Below are 17632 nucleotides of genomic sequence, written 5' to 3'. Positions count from 1 at the left end.
TGGGATCAAAAAACAAGGGGAATACCATCCCTTGTTCCTCTCCACTACAGGCACCAGTTCTATGGCGCCTTTCTCCAGCAGGGATAGGATTTCCTGCCCAAGGAGCGGATCTGGATGCTACAAAAGAGCTTCCCCGGTGGATTGTCATGAGGCCTCTGCCGGAAGGGAAGACAGTAGCCGTGGGCTATGATCTCCAGAAACCACACATCTGAAGTAATGGCCCACCATTCTCCAAGATGCTGCGCAAGTCTGTACCCAAACGGCGAACCATGGGACATGGCCTCATGACTGAGCGGACACGGCAGTGCCTGAGGACAAAGAGGCAACTGCCAGAGCGGCTTTTGCACCCAGAGTACCTTGCTTTCCACCCCGGGTACTCCTATGGTGCCCCTTTGACTGGCAGCCCCTCTCGATCTACCAAAAGAAAAGTAGTACCAATAGGAACTTTCCCTCCATTGCTGTCCCCTAGGACGAAAAGGCAGAGGTTGACGTACTGCAGCGCTCCAAGACTTTGCTGCAGTTTTGGAGGTCTGCAGCCTCTCAAGGATCTCGTCCGCCTTGCTGCCAAACAGATAACCACCACCAAAGGGCATGTTCAGAAGACGGAATTGCACATCAGGAGCAAACCCCGACTTCCGCAACCACGCAAACCTGCTTATCACAGTGCTCGCAGTCATAGACCGGCTGATACAGTCTGCCGTGTCCAAACTCAACTGAACAGACTCACATGGCATCCTTGGCGTCTTGCACGAGGGCTAGAAAACCATCCCGTTCCTCCCCTTCGGGAATATGCTCAGCCGCCAAAGACGCACAGTTCCACAGTGTGTGTGTTAATCTCGCTACGGCACAAGTGGAGTTGGTCGCCTTCAACGCCAGAGCCGAAAATACCTTCCTCGCCCAACCATCAAAGCGCTTATCGTCCCCATCAGGAGGGATGGTAGGTTACGCAGCCTGCTTCGAGGAGGCCGTAGCCGCCTGCACCAAACTCTCCGGAGTAGGGCATGTCGATAAGTAGCAGGGGTCACAACTGGAGGGGCAGTATTTTTTGTGGAAGCGACTTAACTGCCGGGAAACTCTCCGGAACAGTCCAAGCCGCCACCACCCTCCTTTGCAAAGCCATGTGAAACGGCAACACCGGGTCAGTGGGTGGACCTTGATCCAGGATGTCCGTCAAATCATCCTGAGCAAAAACAGGTGGAGCAGACCACCGCAAGTATTCTGCCACTCTTAACATGAGACGCCGATAAGAGGAATCCACATGCACCCCAGACTCAGGTCGGCCAAACTCCACCTCCGGAGAGGTGTCAAGGCCACTAGCGTCATGCAATGACTGATGGAGTTCCTCCATCTGACTATGCCCAGACAAAAGATCATCAAGGACATCAGGAGGCACAACCATCTCCTCATCAGACAGTTCCTCAACCTCTGAAATATCTAAAGGTTGGAAAAACTCCAATCTAGAAGGAGGAACAGAATACGGCTCAAAAACAGGCAGCACAGACTTACTGAGAGCCTTCCTCGGAGGTTCCACAGCCCTCAGGGGCACCTCTGGCAAATCCTCCACAAACGGCATTGAGGGCATCAGCGTAGGTGTCGACTGAGGCGCTGACAACAGCTTCGAGGGCGGAGCCCTGAGAGTGTCCCTTGACGGCCACAGCGCCGATGGCGTCGAAGCCCAGAGATTCCAAAGCAAACACGTTTGTGGAAAATGAGGCTATGGACGCCGTGCGTCCTATATATAACATCCGGTGACGTCGACCCTCGACTGAGGCCCTCGAGGGACAATGGATTGACGCAGGACACCCGCTACTGAAAATTTTCCGAAGCAGCACAGCTGTGGACATTACCTCTCATAGATGTGGAAAATACGTCGGAGGACACAATCCCCTCGAAATGTGGCCATTATGAAGTATGTTACGAATATTTTAGTGCGGTTGGTGTAAAGGGCGTTTTAGGACTGCGATTCTAGAATGGTGGTCTGTGTATACATTACTATTTACCTGAAATAAACTAAATAGGATAACGGTGTCACGTTTCCTGGTGGTTTAGAGGTCGACCACCACAATGCTAGAAATCTCCCAAAAAATATTGAGGCAGAGGTCCGATGAAAGGGTAGTGCTCTACAAGAATACTGCTGTGGCATCAATTCTGAAACTCAATCAAATGGCAGATATAATCGTCACCAATCTGTGTGTAAAGCAATTTTAAGTCCTGGTGCCTCCGCGCATTATATAGTTGAGCGATTCTTCTATTAATGCATTGTTTTCCTCTTTTGGAGACAAAAATATTGTACCGATTTACAATAATGAAGAGGCACCCACTGTACCCAAGAAGTGGTTCCGAATCGATGCTTAGAAAGAGGTTGGGACCATGGGTCAGTCACCTAAACACTGGAAAGTTCATAATTTCGTATGAAAGTATGTAAAACGGCAGGCAATTGACCTAAAGGGATGCTGGTCTACAGCAAGAAAGGTGACTACAGTATGCACAAGCCTGCAACCCATGAACATAAAAACGGCATTTGGTGAGACCTGGACTTAATATTTCAGTTAGTAGTAGGGGTTGCAATATTCCAGTGCGGAAGCCGTTGCTGGCACGGAACACCATGCTGAAAACACAAGAGGGTGAATAAAAAAAGAAGTTGAATGTTTAAAAAAAATAAAAAAATAAAAATAAAAAAAAATCCTAAATTGTATTGTGATGGAGCAGGGGGATTAGTTGAGGATTTAAAAGCGCACATTCCAAAGGCAATACGACAGACATTTTCACAGAATTCCAGAAAGTGCCGCAAGACGGATATTCGATGGTGGAGAACATTGAGATCCACAAGTTAAACAGTAACCTACTGGAAAATTGTTCTAAACACAAAGAGGTGGAATCCTGGAACAGGGCCCAGAAAATGACTGACAAAATCCATGGAGGCGGGGAACAGAAAAAGATCCTCAGGGAGGGAAAATACAGCAAACCGGATGACGGTTTGGTATCCAGCAAGGCAATAATTCTTCCCCACCATCAAAGGCTGTGTGAAGTTATTCCCTCAATTCACAGGAGGAACCAAGCCAAGATTTGGAGGCATTAAGGGTGCGATAACTGAGACGTGTTAGAAAGTCATGTGCCTTGAAAGTTATGTACAAGCAATAATCAGGTGATAAGTGGGTGGAATTCATGCACAGCCAAAATATTGCAAGCTTTAAATTGCATGTACCCCAAATGTAACCCTACAACCAAAGGGCTCCTTATCCAATCAATGCATTTATAGTTCGTGTTATTTTTTCGTCAACTGCAAACCAGACTCTTTACTATGGCTGGGTGATATGGGTCAAAAGGCATCTCGATATTTTGGGCTGAATGGCTTTCGATATACATCTTGATATTGTCCATGTGGGTTAAATGATGAGTTGTAAGCCACCAACTACATGCGAGATGTCACAAACAACTTTATTTATAAAAGACATTAAACTAATGTGCAGGCACAGGGTTCCTGTTCGAGAATACACGCAGCTGTGTAAATATAATGTACATAAAATAGTATATGTAATGATTATATACACACGATCTTGCGTCATCCTGTATTGAAATATATATCTCTATATCTCCAAAACCCGATATATATCGCCCAGCCCTACTCCACACAAAGTGTCATACAACTTTCAAGTGACTAATTTCCAATGGATCAACAATTTACGAAACTGTACTGACCTTATGCTGAAACTATGTGCTCTCCTTTTTGGGCTTTACTATTTTGACACTGGCCACCGAAGCCTTCTCCGCCTCAGCTTTGAACTGTGGCTTCAGGGCAGCCCGCACTGCCTGTGCACAGATGTGGGAGTAACGGATGTAGCTGAAAAACAATACATCTAATTACAAAACGTCTTATGGGAGTGGAAAAACAATCTGCCTAAAATACTCCAGACACCCGTACAGGATACACGAGAAACACCCCAGCCCAACTGAACATAGCTGTGAGAAAAAGTCACACACTGCAGGTGACAGACAAAACAAAAAAAATCTAGCAGGGGCGACTGCCACAAAAAAGAATTGTGCTGATCACTAAGGGGTCTCAAAAGTCGCAACATAAATGCAGTCAGGCAGTACACATTCATCGAAAGGCCCAGAACTCGATACCCAAAGATGTGCACATCTGGGATGCTTAGACTAGGTCAACACCTTTTCAAGCTCAAAATAGTTTAAACAACGATTTACTTTAGTTGATGCACCGTGGTACGGTTCACTGCTTGCAAAAATAACATGCATCTCAGATTATCTTCATATTTACACATGCGGAATTGAAAGTCATTTCCACAAAATACGGTTTAGAAAATTACACTGGTTAAGCACATGACTCGGGACATTAAAAATGCATACAATAAGAAAAAAACATGCCTTCGATTCAGTGGCGTCGCTAGGAATAAAATGGAGGGGCACAGAGGGGGCCAAAGACAAAAGTAGGGGGAGAACATGGTCACTGCTCGTCTTAGGTAGGGGGCACAAGGGGGGCACAGGGTTTCAGGCCCTGCCCCCCCCCCCCCCAGGCCACCCCCTAGCGACGCCACTGCTTCGATTCCTTGTTGGGATACGGTAAATTGGTTAGGTGTTCCATTTCACCCAACGTCCTAGGGAACAGTGCGTGTGGCTGCAGCACGCTTTTGAAACCGCTTGTTCTTTTTTTCCTTTTAGAGTTCCATGCGTCCAGGCACCGGTCATATATGATAATTAGATAACCTTTCTGCGTCGAATTTAGCATGCTCCAGGTATCTCAAAGGCCTAAAATTCTTATAGTAAAGTCCCTCTCTGTCTTGTCGGTAGGACGGGCATAAGAACTTCAAACAGATTGTGGACTCGGTTGGCTTTCACAGAGATACAAACTTGTAGAGCGCTACGGCTGACCCTCCTAGCAAAATGGCAGCAACTTGCTTACTAATGGTAGTAACTGTTCAGATGAGGCTGCAAAGTCAATAAAGCCAGGACTCTTGGCTTTTTAAACACTTGCTTTAATACACCCACACACAAAGGACACGAGTTCTGGGACACTTATTATTTAGTATGAATAACATTTCCTGTGGAAGCAGATATTGCATTTTAGGGCTCCATTTTTGAAAAAATATTAGGACTCAACGTGGGCTCTCATTTAGCACATTGATACATGGCCCCATTTCACCTTTTATAATTATGTGCAGGATGAGGCTGCAAGAATGAAAAGGCCGTTCATTTTGCTCTAGTGGGAAGCATTTACCATCGTAAAAATGCAACCATGGATGTCGAGGACTGTCGCAGACAGCAAACTCTGACTGTGTGGCATATATAGGTAAAGTCTACGCTGCCCAATTTACTTCCTCGGACTCGTGCATACTCCACTAGAGGTTTGTGCTGCTGTCTCTATGGTCCAGTAAATTGCCAGCTTTATCTTCCTAGAGGAGTTCACAAATCATTTTGTTGCATTTCACACATTCAACGAGCCGGCCGGCGAATCTCTTCGCAACCCCCAGTTTCTCTTGCTGGTTCTCCTACGACCTAATTTGTTGGCATTGGGTCAAGAGACCATTCTTTTAAAAAGCAAGAAAAAAACATTTAGAAAGACTGCTCTGTGACCGCACACGGCGGTCTTTCTAAATCGAACTGCCCCTGCGATGCACACAAGGGCGCGCAGTGGCACACAGGCACGCAAGGAGCCGGAAGCTGCCTCGACAGAGAACGGTAAATTGATATGTATGGGTGTTCGTGTACGTTTAGGTGAAGGTGGGGGGGTAGGGGGGGGGTTTGAGGGGTGAACCACAATCCGGGAAGAAAGGGCGAAGAAATGCCATTATTACGATTTTTGTATGCCACCTAAAATCGGCCAGAAAAAGTAAAATAAATAACAGGAATAAAATTCTTGGTTCCGCGACCTTCAAAAATCAAAATAATGCCTTAGAACCAATTTCTTGTTCTCGTGCCTTAATACTACCCATAATCCGGACACAATTGAGGCATTTGAACTAGAGCGATATGGTTTAGACCTAGCCCAAGCCATTTCACCGCTATAAAATACTGCTGGTAAACCTCACATCTCTAGGTTGCTGCATCATTGTTTTCAAGAAAAATCTCTCCTCTAGTGCAACCTAACAATCTTCTCAGCCGAGCTGTCTCATCAGCAAAAGAGACCTGCACCCTCACACCTCCCCCGCCCCCATTATCTTAGTTTAAATTTATTTTTGTTTGTATTGGTTTATAAAAACCTTAAAGTAATTAAAAAAAATAAAATATAAAAAGTATGACATGCATTTGGCAAATCTCCAGATTTAAAAACATCAGAAAGGTTTTAGTACAACTATCTAGAAATATCTAGATTTGTAAAAGTGAAAATCTGTGTGAGACTTGGCGAAGCATTGTTTCAATTCCACACTGTTTCACCAATCCGCATAAATCTGAAACCTCCTATAGGATCATTGACTTTCAACAATTGAGACTTGTCACATCTATCGGGTACTTTTTGCTAGTACAATATAAAACTCAATCAAATATATAAAACCACAAAAAAGTGGAGTTCTCCAACATAAAAACAAATAGATTTACATCAGTTTGAGATAATAAAAACAGTAAAAGTTAAAATTGCTCAATTAAGTTTCAATTAGTTAAAAAGAATGCAACCGTAATTAAAAGTGAAGTAGGCCGACCACTAAGAATCCTGTAGCAAAAATAAACCTCATTGAGATAAGCAGGTCTATTCTTAAGAGCTGCAGCACAGGACATTGGAGTTTGTTTTGCAGCCGTTTGTTGACAAAATCAGCAAATATCTACGCCGAGGTTCCCGATTTATAGTTTGAGTGTTGAGTCTAGGGAAAGTTCTTGAGGCGTCCATCAGGACATTGCCTTAGATACAGGGGAACAGTACCCAAGAGCTTATTCTTGGTTTTAATTCATAGACTACTACTAATGAAATCCAGACTTTGCCAGTGATTTAAGCACACGTGTTCGACTTGGTGACCTTTTATGGACTGAAGTCTCTTGTTCAACTGGCACCTCCAATCTTCTAGACAATTTCAAAGCGCATCACTCAATTGGTTCTACAACCAACCCGTAGGATGGGTCACACTACTGGTACGTGCTTTACTTTGATGGCTCATATTTTGATCCTTGTGCTTATCCCAACTGCTCCCCAGCCAGTGCCCCCCCACCCCCCAGTATCACTTTTTCAAACTGTGCTACATAGGGGTGTCACGTATTAGTTTTAGGACGGTACGATAACTTTCTTGCCAAATGACGGTATATCATGGTTATCGCGGTATAGAAGGTGGAGTTAACTAATCTTAAATATTTTCTGAAAGATCATAAAGTGTCAGATTTATCATCTGAAACAAAACCAGGCACCCAGGGATAGAATTGGGCTTTTCAACATACTTTCCACTGAAATGCCACCCTTTGCTTCCACCAAACAAATACGTGTGGAGAGGAGGGCGTGTGAGCCCTGTTGCGACTGGCAAACAAACTAAATAGCTTTTCTTAAGTGGTCATTTAGGCTTTTAGCTCCCCCACTGGCTACTGGTGAAGATTAACATGTTGCCATCTTTATAACCTGCATGCCACAGAACAATGGAGGCTGATGGTAGTATACGCTTGTGCGCATAAACGCACACGCACTCTTTACGTTACAGCCTTTAGTTTACTTGCGGGCCAAAAGGTGTTCAGTAATCACGGACATGTTACCCTTTGGTATGACAGCAGGTAATACCTACAGAGAGGAGTGAATTTCGCAGCGTGGCTTATATGTAAATTCAATGATAGAACCAGGGAAATCCCCATTGTCGTATGTTTAGAAAACATCCATTATAAATATATAAACCACAAAGCTGCCAACCCAAAGTAAACCCTTTTCCTTCTTGGCACTGTATTTATTCTTCCTATTGCTAACATATTGATTTTGTGTCGGGCACGTGTGGTTTATGGAATGGCATTAAAAACTGCTCCAACTGAAACTTGGCAGACAGCACATCCAACAGTGCAAGACCAAGACACTGCAGCACTTGCTTACTGCAGCCTTTCCAAATCAGATTGAAAAGCACACTTAACGGTATACCGGTATAAACAACGTGACGGTTATTGTTCAATTAAGTGGTTCACGGTATCTTTAACAGTATACCATTATACGGTTACATCCCTAGTGCTACGTGCTCCTCCGCTCCATTGACAGCTTGCTCAATAGCCTTGACCCATAAACTGCAATCCCAGAGCCGCTTACAATACATGAGTCACTGAAGCACTAAGTTATTTCCACTTACCAACAGAATTATCAGGTCTGTCAGAAAACAGGCAAAGTGATTTACTTGACTCTTGTAAGAAATCAAGACCTATAAAATCTTGCGCAAGCTCACAATGCAAAGCTCGTCCGTCATTTGCTATAATATTGCCACAAAATTGATTTTGTAGACAAAATTTCCTCCATCCACAAAGACAACTATTCAAATCCCTCGTGGGTCTAATAACTGTACATATTTCAGAAGAAATGCGTTAAAGCCAATTGTTTTTATTGTGTTTGGCTGCAATAATGCCAGAGTAGGACATTTTGCCCCATGCCTTATAGAGCTGCAGATGCCAATTTCTAAATTTATTTGGCTTATATTTGTACTTGGCTCTCATTCTCCCTTAAGCTAATTAGTTACAAATAAATCAGTATTACAATCATAATTTATGTTTTGACAAAACCAAATAAATGCTTCTTGAATTGTTGAATTATTCTATTGGTAAACACAGCAACTTGCCAACATGTTTTTCGATCTACCAGTCTTGTCAGGGCAAGATCTTTCCAACAGTAAGTTCGTGAACAACTCAATCGAGTTCATACATTCTCCTGGTGGTCAGGAAAGAAAATAGGTTATCACTGCCCTGACGAAAAAGTTGATGCCAATTACTGAGCGGCACAGTAATCGGATAGATGCATGCCGGCCCGCATTTTTCTTCCCAACCCACACCACTTACCTTGCCGCCCACACCCTTTGATCCCTTCGGTGTCAGCTCCTTCAACTAACATGGGTGATAGCCTTTTCTTTTCCTTGTCCCCCGCTTACCAAATTGGTAAGTGGGGGACACCCCTGCTCTGCTTGGGCGCAGTAAATGTCACCCTCATTTTGTGAATGTCACCCTCATTTTGTGTCCTCCCCCCTCCGTCAAAGTAGCATTGAATGCAGGAACGTACAAATGAGGGATACATTTTAGTACGTTTCCGTCAGGAAATATTGCTTCATGCCTATGCTCAATGTTCTGTGCATCGTTCCTTAAATATCTGTAGTAATGCATATCTAGGATTGTTCCCAGTACTACAGAGTATTTTACTTACAATTTTTTTTTTTTTAACGCTGTGTAAAATGGCTTTACTTTTTTTAAGGGAAGGGGTAAAACAAAAAAATAGTCCTATTGCCAATGGGAGTATTTTATATGCAAGAAAAAATGTTTTAACTATGAAAAATGTTTTTGTAATACTTTTGCACCTAGTTATAGATGCACATTAAAAAAGATACACATTAAACTCTTTACGGAGGCAGTACTGTTCAAAACATCCATTGAATTGCGTGGATGAAACCAGGACAAAAAAAAGGTCCTATGTGTCGGTTTCCTATTTTTATTGAGGGGGGGGGGGGGAAATCTATTCCTCCATTTTCCTTTTTCGGGAGTATTTGTCAATTATTATTATTTTTTTTTGGAAGTAAAAGTGGCTGATCAATAAATGAGAGAATATTCAAATTAGGGAAAACATTCAAAAAGAACTACTTCAAAAGGGAGATAAGTGAAGACTTCACTGTGAAAAATAAAAAGTTTAAAAAATATTTATTAAATGCATCCAAGGAAGAGTGCACAGCACAATAGGCACAGCCAAGAAGGTTTGCTTTAAGCCTATAGATGAAAGTTTGTAACCAATTAACATAAGGGAGAGGTAAGAACAAAGGTAAACCAGACAAACGCAGGAATAAGCAAGCACATCAGTCTGCCTCCATCCGTTTCCCCTCGCCTTGCAACGTTGTTACACTCAATGGATTCAGTCATCAGATTTAGTACTTTCCCTTTCAGAGAAAATGAAACGAAGAGTGCTCCAGGTCTGATCACATTTGTTAGAAGATGGTTAACATTTCGTCTGGGCTGTCAATTTAACGTCCTCGCTTTAAAAATAAAAAATAAAAAACACACTAGTGTGGACGCCAGATCAAGAAACAATCTCTTGATCTCCTCCACCCTGCCACTCTTAGACCAATCTCACATAAACCTCAGCAGCTAAAGCCACATTATTGCCATCCTCTGGCTATTAAAACCTGACTTAACCCTCACAAGCAGGCTTTCCCCATTATGTAGAAGTACTGAATCTGAGCTTCATTCAGTCCTTGTAATATCTTCTTGGTCAATGGGGTCACGGACGTCTTGCAGCCTTTGATTAAGCCCATCTCCTTGACTGACACAATGAGGCTATACTACATGTTCTGGCTTCTTGTGGGTCCATTCCTTTCTCTGAAACAGCTCTGTCGTTTTGTGCTTTTTTTTTAATCCCACCATCCCTTCACTACGGCATTCCACAAGGTTCTTATTTGTCTCAAATCCTCTTTAAACCTATTCATCTGGCCCACCTCACCTACTGGACCTCCCATTTCCCTCCTCCACTGACTTTGCTCAAATTGGCCTGGACTGGGTGAGGGTCGGAACATAACCTTCTGTCAACTTTCAGACTTGTACAATTGCTGTTGACCAATATTCATATTTAACACCACATCATCTGAACACCAAAGGATTTTTTTTTTCTTTTTAAAAACAGCATACCCGTCGAGTGGATGGGGAGACTGGCTCATTAAGTGGACAACAAGGCCCTGGTAATGGGGCAACAAGCAGTAGGACTATTCCCTCTGGCCACCTACTTCTCTGCACCCTACATCATGGCACATAATACGAGCTTCTCCATTGGCTTCACTCTTGGCAAGTGTTTAAATAAAAAAGAAAAACGTGAGTGCTGTCTATGTGTATAGAATGGAGGTAGCAAGTGACTTTTTATGTCTGGTTCGAAGCCTGCAACTTGCACCCTGCTCTCTGTTAGCTTCAGGACTGACACTTCACGCCCTCTTCAACAGGTCAACACTGGGCAACTACTTCTTCCCATTAGGACTGTTGCCACTGCATTTACTGGAGTTCCTGACGTTTTCACATCTCTGCTGCATAGCTCCTTTTGGGTGCCTGACATTCTGATCACGTCCGATTCATTTTCACCCATCTGAAATAGCTTCTCTGCATCAGCGCATACATGTCAAACTTTCTTCTTTGCCCCCTCAACAGATCTGGTGTCACCACAAGAGCGGGAACGGTGCGCTGTCACCGACAGGGCCTTGCCCGGCCCCTCAGAACTGTTGGTATCCCTAGCCTCTGTACGAGGGACCTCGGACCTAGGCCCGGTAGAAACCTTATCAGCACGGGGCTCGGACATCTGTTCGGTAACCTCAAGCCCAGCCAAGACCTCGGGGCGCACCCCGGTTTTGTTTTTGAGGGAAGCCGAAAGAGCGGCCTCAGTGCAAGCTCCAGTACCCCACGACTCAGTAGAACTGGGTCTACAAACAGCCCCCACAGGAGGGGCCTCGGAGCGTACTCCGGTGTTCACAGGCCCCTTACAGAGACCCTCGGAGAAAACTCTGGTAGATTTATTAGGCCCGACAGACACCTCAGGGCGATCCCTGGTAACAGAGCAATACACACCCCTCCCGGCTCGAGAGGAACCCGGGAAGGTATCCCCCGGCCGGGGTGCTCTGAAAACTAAAGAACTTAACAGGTGTTTTTTCTTCTCGTCGATCAACGCCTGAAAACGCGAAGGAGGAGTCCGTCCGAACACCACCTCCCACCGCTCCAACCGACGTTGAAGTGCACGGACCGAAAGGGAGTCACAGTAAAAACAGGAGTCCCAACGGTGTTCCGGACCCAAGAGGATGGGGATCCGCCCTCGAAGCGGCGGTGACAGGATGAACAGTCTGGAAAATCTAGTTTAAAAGACAGACTAGTAAACGAACGCTAGCGAGAGCCAGAGAGGGGAAAAAGGGAAGAAAATCTTCCGAGGATGCAAATGCGTCAGGCCCCGATCGTGCGGAGAAAAGGACTGATGGGCGATGCGTGGGGCGGAGCCAAGGTGGGCGGGGTTACGGCCGCGTGCCGGGCCCCGCGCAGGAAAGAGAGGGACACATTTTTGAAAAAAATGTGGATGCTTTTTTACAAAGTGCTCCGGTCCCGTCCCACAGGACGGAGAGATGTCCCGGGGACGGGACGTAGGAGTATGCTACTCGCCCTTCATAAAATCTACTCGACTGAGTGGGCGAAACTTCTTTGCGAGCCTTAGATGCATGAATTAACACAAATAAATAGATGTGATAAAAAAAAAACCTCTGAAAACAGTTTGTCCAGCTATCACCTGTAGGTGACAATATATATTACAATCATAAAGCAAAGCGAGCTTTAGAGGCCAACTACGGTGTTTGGTATTGCAGTAGATCTACAGACTGGATGGATCTATTGATCACTACTTTGCGCAAGCATTTAGTTCGCTTTGTGTATTTATTATGCAAGAGGAAAGAAAGACTAAGCAGAGTGGATTGCGTAGCAGGCACAGAACTGGCTAAACTAGGTGGAATATTGTAGTTAGTGGTTATCGCACTTTCAGGGTCCCTGGATTAAAGCAACAGGGTGATAGCATAGAATGTCGAGCAGTATGGGTTCGATCATGGGTTGAGCACCACTTCCAAGATGTATGCAACCTGCAGGTTACAGAACTAGGTTTGTCATCAAAAGCATGTGATAATGTACATTTTCAAACATTCACCAAGTCAACCTGATGCATCTTCCCCAACAAAATGAAATGTAGTCGACACTATGAAATTTAGATAGATTGACCTAAACTTTGCTGTAAAGCATGGATCGTTCCAAGGTTTTACAGTCTTAATGAGAGGGTTAACAAGTTACATTTTAGGAATGGAAATGAAGGACTAGTCTTTTTAAAAGATATAAAGTTGACAATTATTGTCTTCGCCAGACAGGATATAAAAAGCTTAATTAAAAAATGCTCCCCCCCCCCCCCATTACTTCTGGTTTGCAAGAATTTGAAAAAATAATTCTTGCACTCCTACACATGCATTTGGCTGGATGGAGGATAAGACTACTACTTTACCTCCATTAGCACTTGAAGTGAACAGAGAAAAGAGGGTGAAGAGAGCACCGACAGCAAGAGAGGAATGCAGGGTGAACTGTGCTTTCATTGAAGAGGGCAACTTAAATAGCTAACTTGGTACACAAGTGTTCATTTGATTAGCAAAACTACAGAATTGCATAGCAAATGCCTTGCATGCTACTCCAGGAAATCGAACCTGGGAATATTATGGAGGGCTTCACCATGGAGAGGGCTCATACGGTACCGACCAGGCGCCCACCCCCCTGGAGCGCCTCCCAGACTGATCCTGAACTACAAGTACAGGGAGAAAATACTGGCTTTCTCCACGCATGGATGGGTACTGAAGAGAGCTTCGGCCAACTTGACAGTTTACCATGATTATACCTTCCAGGTTGCAGAAGAACAGAGCACAATTCTTTGCAGCTAAAGCTAGGCTTCGGTCGGCAGGACTGAAATACATGCCGATTTACCAAGCCTGCCTGAAAGTTACACACAAGAACAGAGCCCTGTTTTTTTGACCTCCCGGAGGAGGCACCGTCATGAATGGACAGAGAAAAGATAAGCCTGGTGAAGTAGAAGGAGCCGAGGATCAGGCGAGGCACAAGGGAAGATCGTTAGGACTGAAGCCTAGATAAGTTTGAGGATCTGCCAGCTGGTTATGAGGCTCCGCTTGCTGACATGACATCCTTTGTAGTTTGATAGGCATCATAAAACAAAAAGGGTTCTGGTGAGAGGAGTGGTTCCTTCTTCGAGGATACATGAGGAATCTAAGCTTAATTTAAATGGCGGGGTAGTAATGGTAAACGTCTCGTCTCACATCACAGGAGGGAGACCAGACCTGTGGCTGAAGTTGCCACACCCTCAGAGCTTCACTTTTTAGGAGCACTTGTTTTTGTGCCCACCCACTGTGCACCAGCCCCTGGCATCCTTACTGGGAGCGAACGTGAGAAGCGGATAAGCCTGAGCAAGGAGAAGGATGCTGGCCTGTTTTTTGTTGGGGAAGATAAAGGGGATTGCATGTATGCATGTCACGGAAGAATAGTAGTACTGTAATTTTGACTGGATCACTGCATATGGAGAAAGGAGACTCATCTGCTGCGTTAGATGCAGACGCAGGTGGACGGTCAGAAAGGGACACAAGCTTATAACTGGAACAGTAAATGTACTTCGAATGTACAGTGTCTCAACACTTAGAGGAATAGGGTCTATTCATACCTAAAGATGTGTAAAAGTGGATATCGCCTTGTTGCAGGAAACATCGGCTGAAAAACAAACACAGCTAGCAAATTGGAGGGGCGGATATTTGGTTCCCCGCACTCAGCCTATGCCAGGCGGGATCCTGAAATGGGTAGCGCCTACGGTACCCTTTGAGGTTACCCATATTAAAAACTGATAACGAGGGTAGGATGGTGAAAGGCCTACTAGAGCAAGTAGATGTTTGCTCCTAATCATGACGCTGCATTTTTTCGTTCACTATACCACCAGCTAGGCCCATACAGGGACGGTAACATATGGGGGCGATTTTAATTGCACATTAAACCCGTCCTTCGATAGATCTGATGGGGAAAACCATAAACCTGGCCCGCCTGCCAGGACACTACAGATGCTCTGACTCATTTGCTTTAGTGGACGCTTGGAGAGTACTCCACCCAGATACTAGACACAAATCGCACTACTAAGTGCTGCGCACACAAATGACTACTTTGTGGGACAGGAGTTGCCACATATCATCACGCGTGAACAGTGTAAAGGAAGGGTTCTGTCCGACCACCCCCCTCTAAGCCTACACCAGCAATACGTACCACGCCCCCCCCCCCCAGAACCCCAATTCTGACATGGAGACTTAGAAGCAAATTCCTGAAAGATCCCCCCCTTCTGAAACTGCTTGTAAGACAGTAAGACAGCATCGCAGACATCACAAAATGTAGGGAGTGTACCTAGGGCCGGAATCTTTTGTGAAGCATTATCAGGAGAGCTGCCATTGCTGGGGCATGCAGTGTCCAAGAAACCATCAAAGAAAAGGCCTCCACGGAGGAACAGCTGAGGAAATTGGAGCAATCCCAGGCGAAGCTACCAGTTGAGAACAAGGTGGGTATGGAGCTTAAACAGAGATGCATGGATGCTGGGAGAGGCACGCTAAATACATTGAGAGGCAGCATAAAGACGGGGATAAACCAGGCAGATTGCGAGAAGCAGGACCCTATCCACTTGATACTTACACAATATGGGGCCCTATGCCACACCCAAACCGGGGTGAACAAGGCTTTTCAGGTATTTTATAAAGATCTCTATCCGGAGGGGACCCCGACAACAGGGGCTTATCTGGAGGAAGTGTTGGGAGAGGTGCTCCCCAGGCTGATTCAGGAAGCGAGAGTCAGTCTTGAGGAGCCTATCACCCTGGAAGACATACAAAGCACGATCAGAGCATTGCCAACAGGGAAGACCCCCCCCCCCTCCCCGGATCGGATGGGCTGCCTAGTGAATTTTATAAGGCATATGCTCGGGAGTTAGCCCCACATTTGCTCAATACTTTGACAGATTTATGAGGCAGGCAGGCATCCTCCCCCTCAAGTCTGAGGGAATCCATTATTATACCACTTCTCAAACCCCACAAAACCCTAATGGATTGTAGCTCATATAGGCCCCTCTCGATGCTCAACCAGGACAAGATACTGACATCTATTCTTGCAAATAGGTTGAAGGCAATACACATCATGGTACACCGAGACCAAATTGGCTATGTGCCAGGCCGTAGCGGGACATGGAGTCTGAGGAGGTTATACCACATGATAGAAAGATCATCATCTTGGGAGACTCCGGGTGCTATAGCCACGCCGGACGTGGTGAAGGCATTAGATTTGTGATCCCTGTATAAGAGCTTTATCCAGCGAGGAAATCCCTCTCCTATCCTAAAGTGGGCAAGTGCGCTCAGCAGCCAGTTCCAATTTACAGAGTCAAAAGGCTTCAACAGCGTCCAATGACGCCACAGTGTCGCCCTTTCTCTGGTTAGTTTGATCCACTACGCGGTGGAGTCTGCGCAGATTCCATGTAGTGTTTCTCCCTGGTACGTAGCCGGTTTGGTCTGGGTGCACCAACGTGGGTATGACTTGTTTAAGCCAAGCCTTTGGGGGTTGGGGGAGGAAGCGTTCTGGCAGAGCTGGGGGAAATAGAAAGGGAGATGCAACGCACTGAAACACAGGTGGGCATAACTGGGGTGGAACAGGGGGAACTTGCATCTCTGAGGCTGCAGTGTATTGCCATTTGGGAGAAACTGGGGAGAACTGTCACGTCATGATTGGGGGTGTACGTGTTTATTAGGCATACTTCTTTGTTATCCAGCATGCCATGGACAATCACCATTCTGCCCTCGGAATCGCTTGTTTTATAAGCTGGAAGGGGACTCCAGGAGTTATCCACATCAGCACTCCCCTGGCGTAGTTGGAATATGTTGAGCTATCCATTTGTCCGCCCCATTTCTTGGCTACCTTGGATTGCTTCTCTGCTGTCAGGTGAGTTTCTTGCAGCATTGCCATTTTAACGTTTGCCCTGTTCAGCCAGGCATATACTTTTAGTCTCTGAACATAGGCGTTCAGTCCCTGGACATTCCAGGTGACCATCGTGGCCTCTTCCTGGCCCATTTGCTTAATATGTCTTGCGGCCCCTCCATTCCCACAGGCCTTCGTGCTGTCCTGTGTCTGGCTACAGGCCCTCGTGCTCTGCCCTTTGCAAGTCTACTTCTCCTGGGGTATTTGACCCTTTTTCCCTCCCAATCCATGTGGCACTGGTCTGCCCGGGTTTTGCATGGGTCCTCTGCCCTGAGGTGCTGTCTCGACACCCCCCCCCCCCACCTGTACAGGTGAATCTCAATGTTAATTGCCACTTCCGCTTTCCCTTCGCCTTTATTGCATGGTGTGTCCTACACTTCTCGTGCCTTCTTCCAACCAACCAAATAACACACTAACTGTAACCGTTAACAAACGCCCAGCCTCCCTCCCCCGGCTCGGGCTCTGCCGCTTTCCTTGCGTCACCCTCCATCCTGTGGGTGCGCTTGTTGCAGCAAGATGCCTTAAAACTGGCATCTTGAGTTCTGTCACTCTGGAGTTTCTGTTTGTGGTGTCTGGCTTGCAGCCCTCGGAATGTGCTGCCTCACGCTTATTTATCTCCTGGTCTATGTCTTGTTGATCATCCATCTTCTTCCTGCTCTGTGTCTCATTGGGGAAGATCTCTATTGATCTGCTTGTTTCCATCTCAGTCTCAGTTGCGGGATCCCTTGCTGATCCATCCACTCGTGGGCTTCGGTCGTAGTTTCAAAGAGGTGTCCTGCCGTTGTGGAGCACTTCAATTTAGCAGGGTACAGAGTATATATCTCTCACGTTGGCGGCCCAGAGGAGTTTTTGCTCTTTGCTTTTGCACCAGAACTGTGTAGTGCGGGTAAATTGCTATTCTGGAGGCGTTCCTCATCATCACCCCTCCCTCCCT

General features: G+C 45.6%; 1 long non-coding RNA gene across 1 annotated transcript in view; it reads right to left on the bottom strand.

Moving 5' to 3' along the window:
* LOC138580477 (uncharacterized) overlaps positions 1-17632 on the bottom strand; it is a 47183-nt gene that overhangs the window by 13096 nt on the left and 16455 nt on the right. The window contains exon 2 of the long non-coding RNA XR_011304272.1: positions 3700-3841. This is a non-coding gene — a long non-coding RNA (uncharacterized lncRNA). The remainder of the gene's footprint in view (positions 1-3699; positions 3842-17632) is intronic.

Source organism: Ambystoma mexicanum, chromosome 3p (genome assembly GCF_040938575.1).
Source record: "Ambystoma mexicanum isolate Mex_15411 chromosome 3p, UKY_AmexF1_1, whole genome shotgun sequence".
NCBI classification, from domain to species: Eukaryota; Metazoa; Chordata; class Amphibia; order Caudata; family Ambystomatidae; genus Ambystoma; species Ambystoma mexicanum.
The sequence above is the reverse complement of the archived record's forward strand: the minus strand, read 5'-3'. Positions and strand labels throughout refer to the sequence as shown.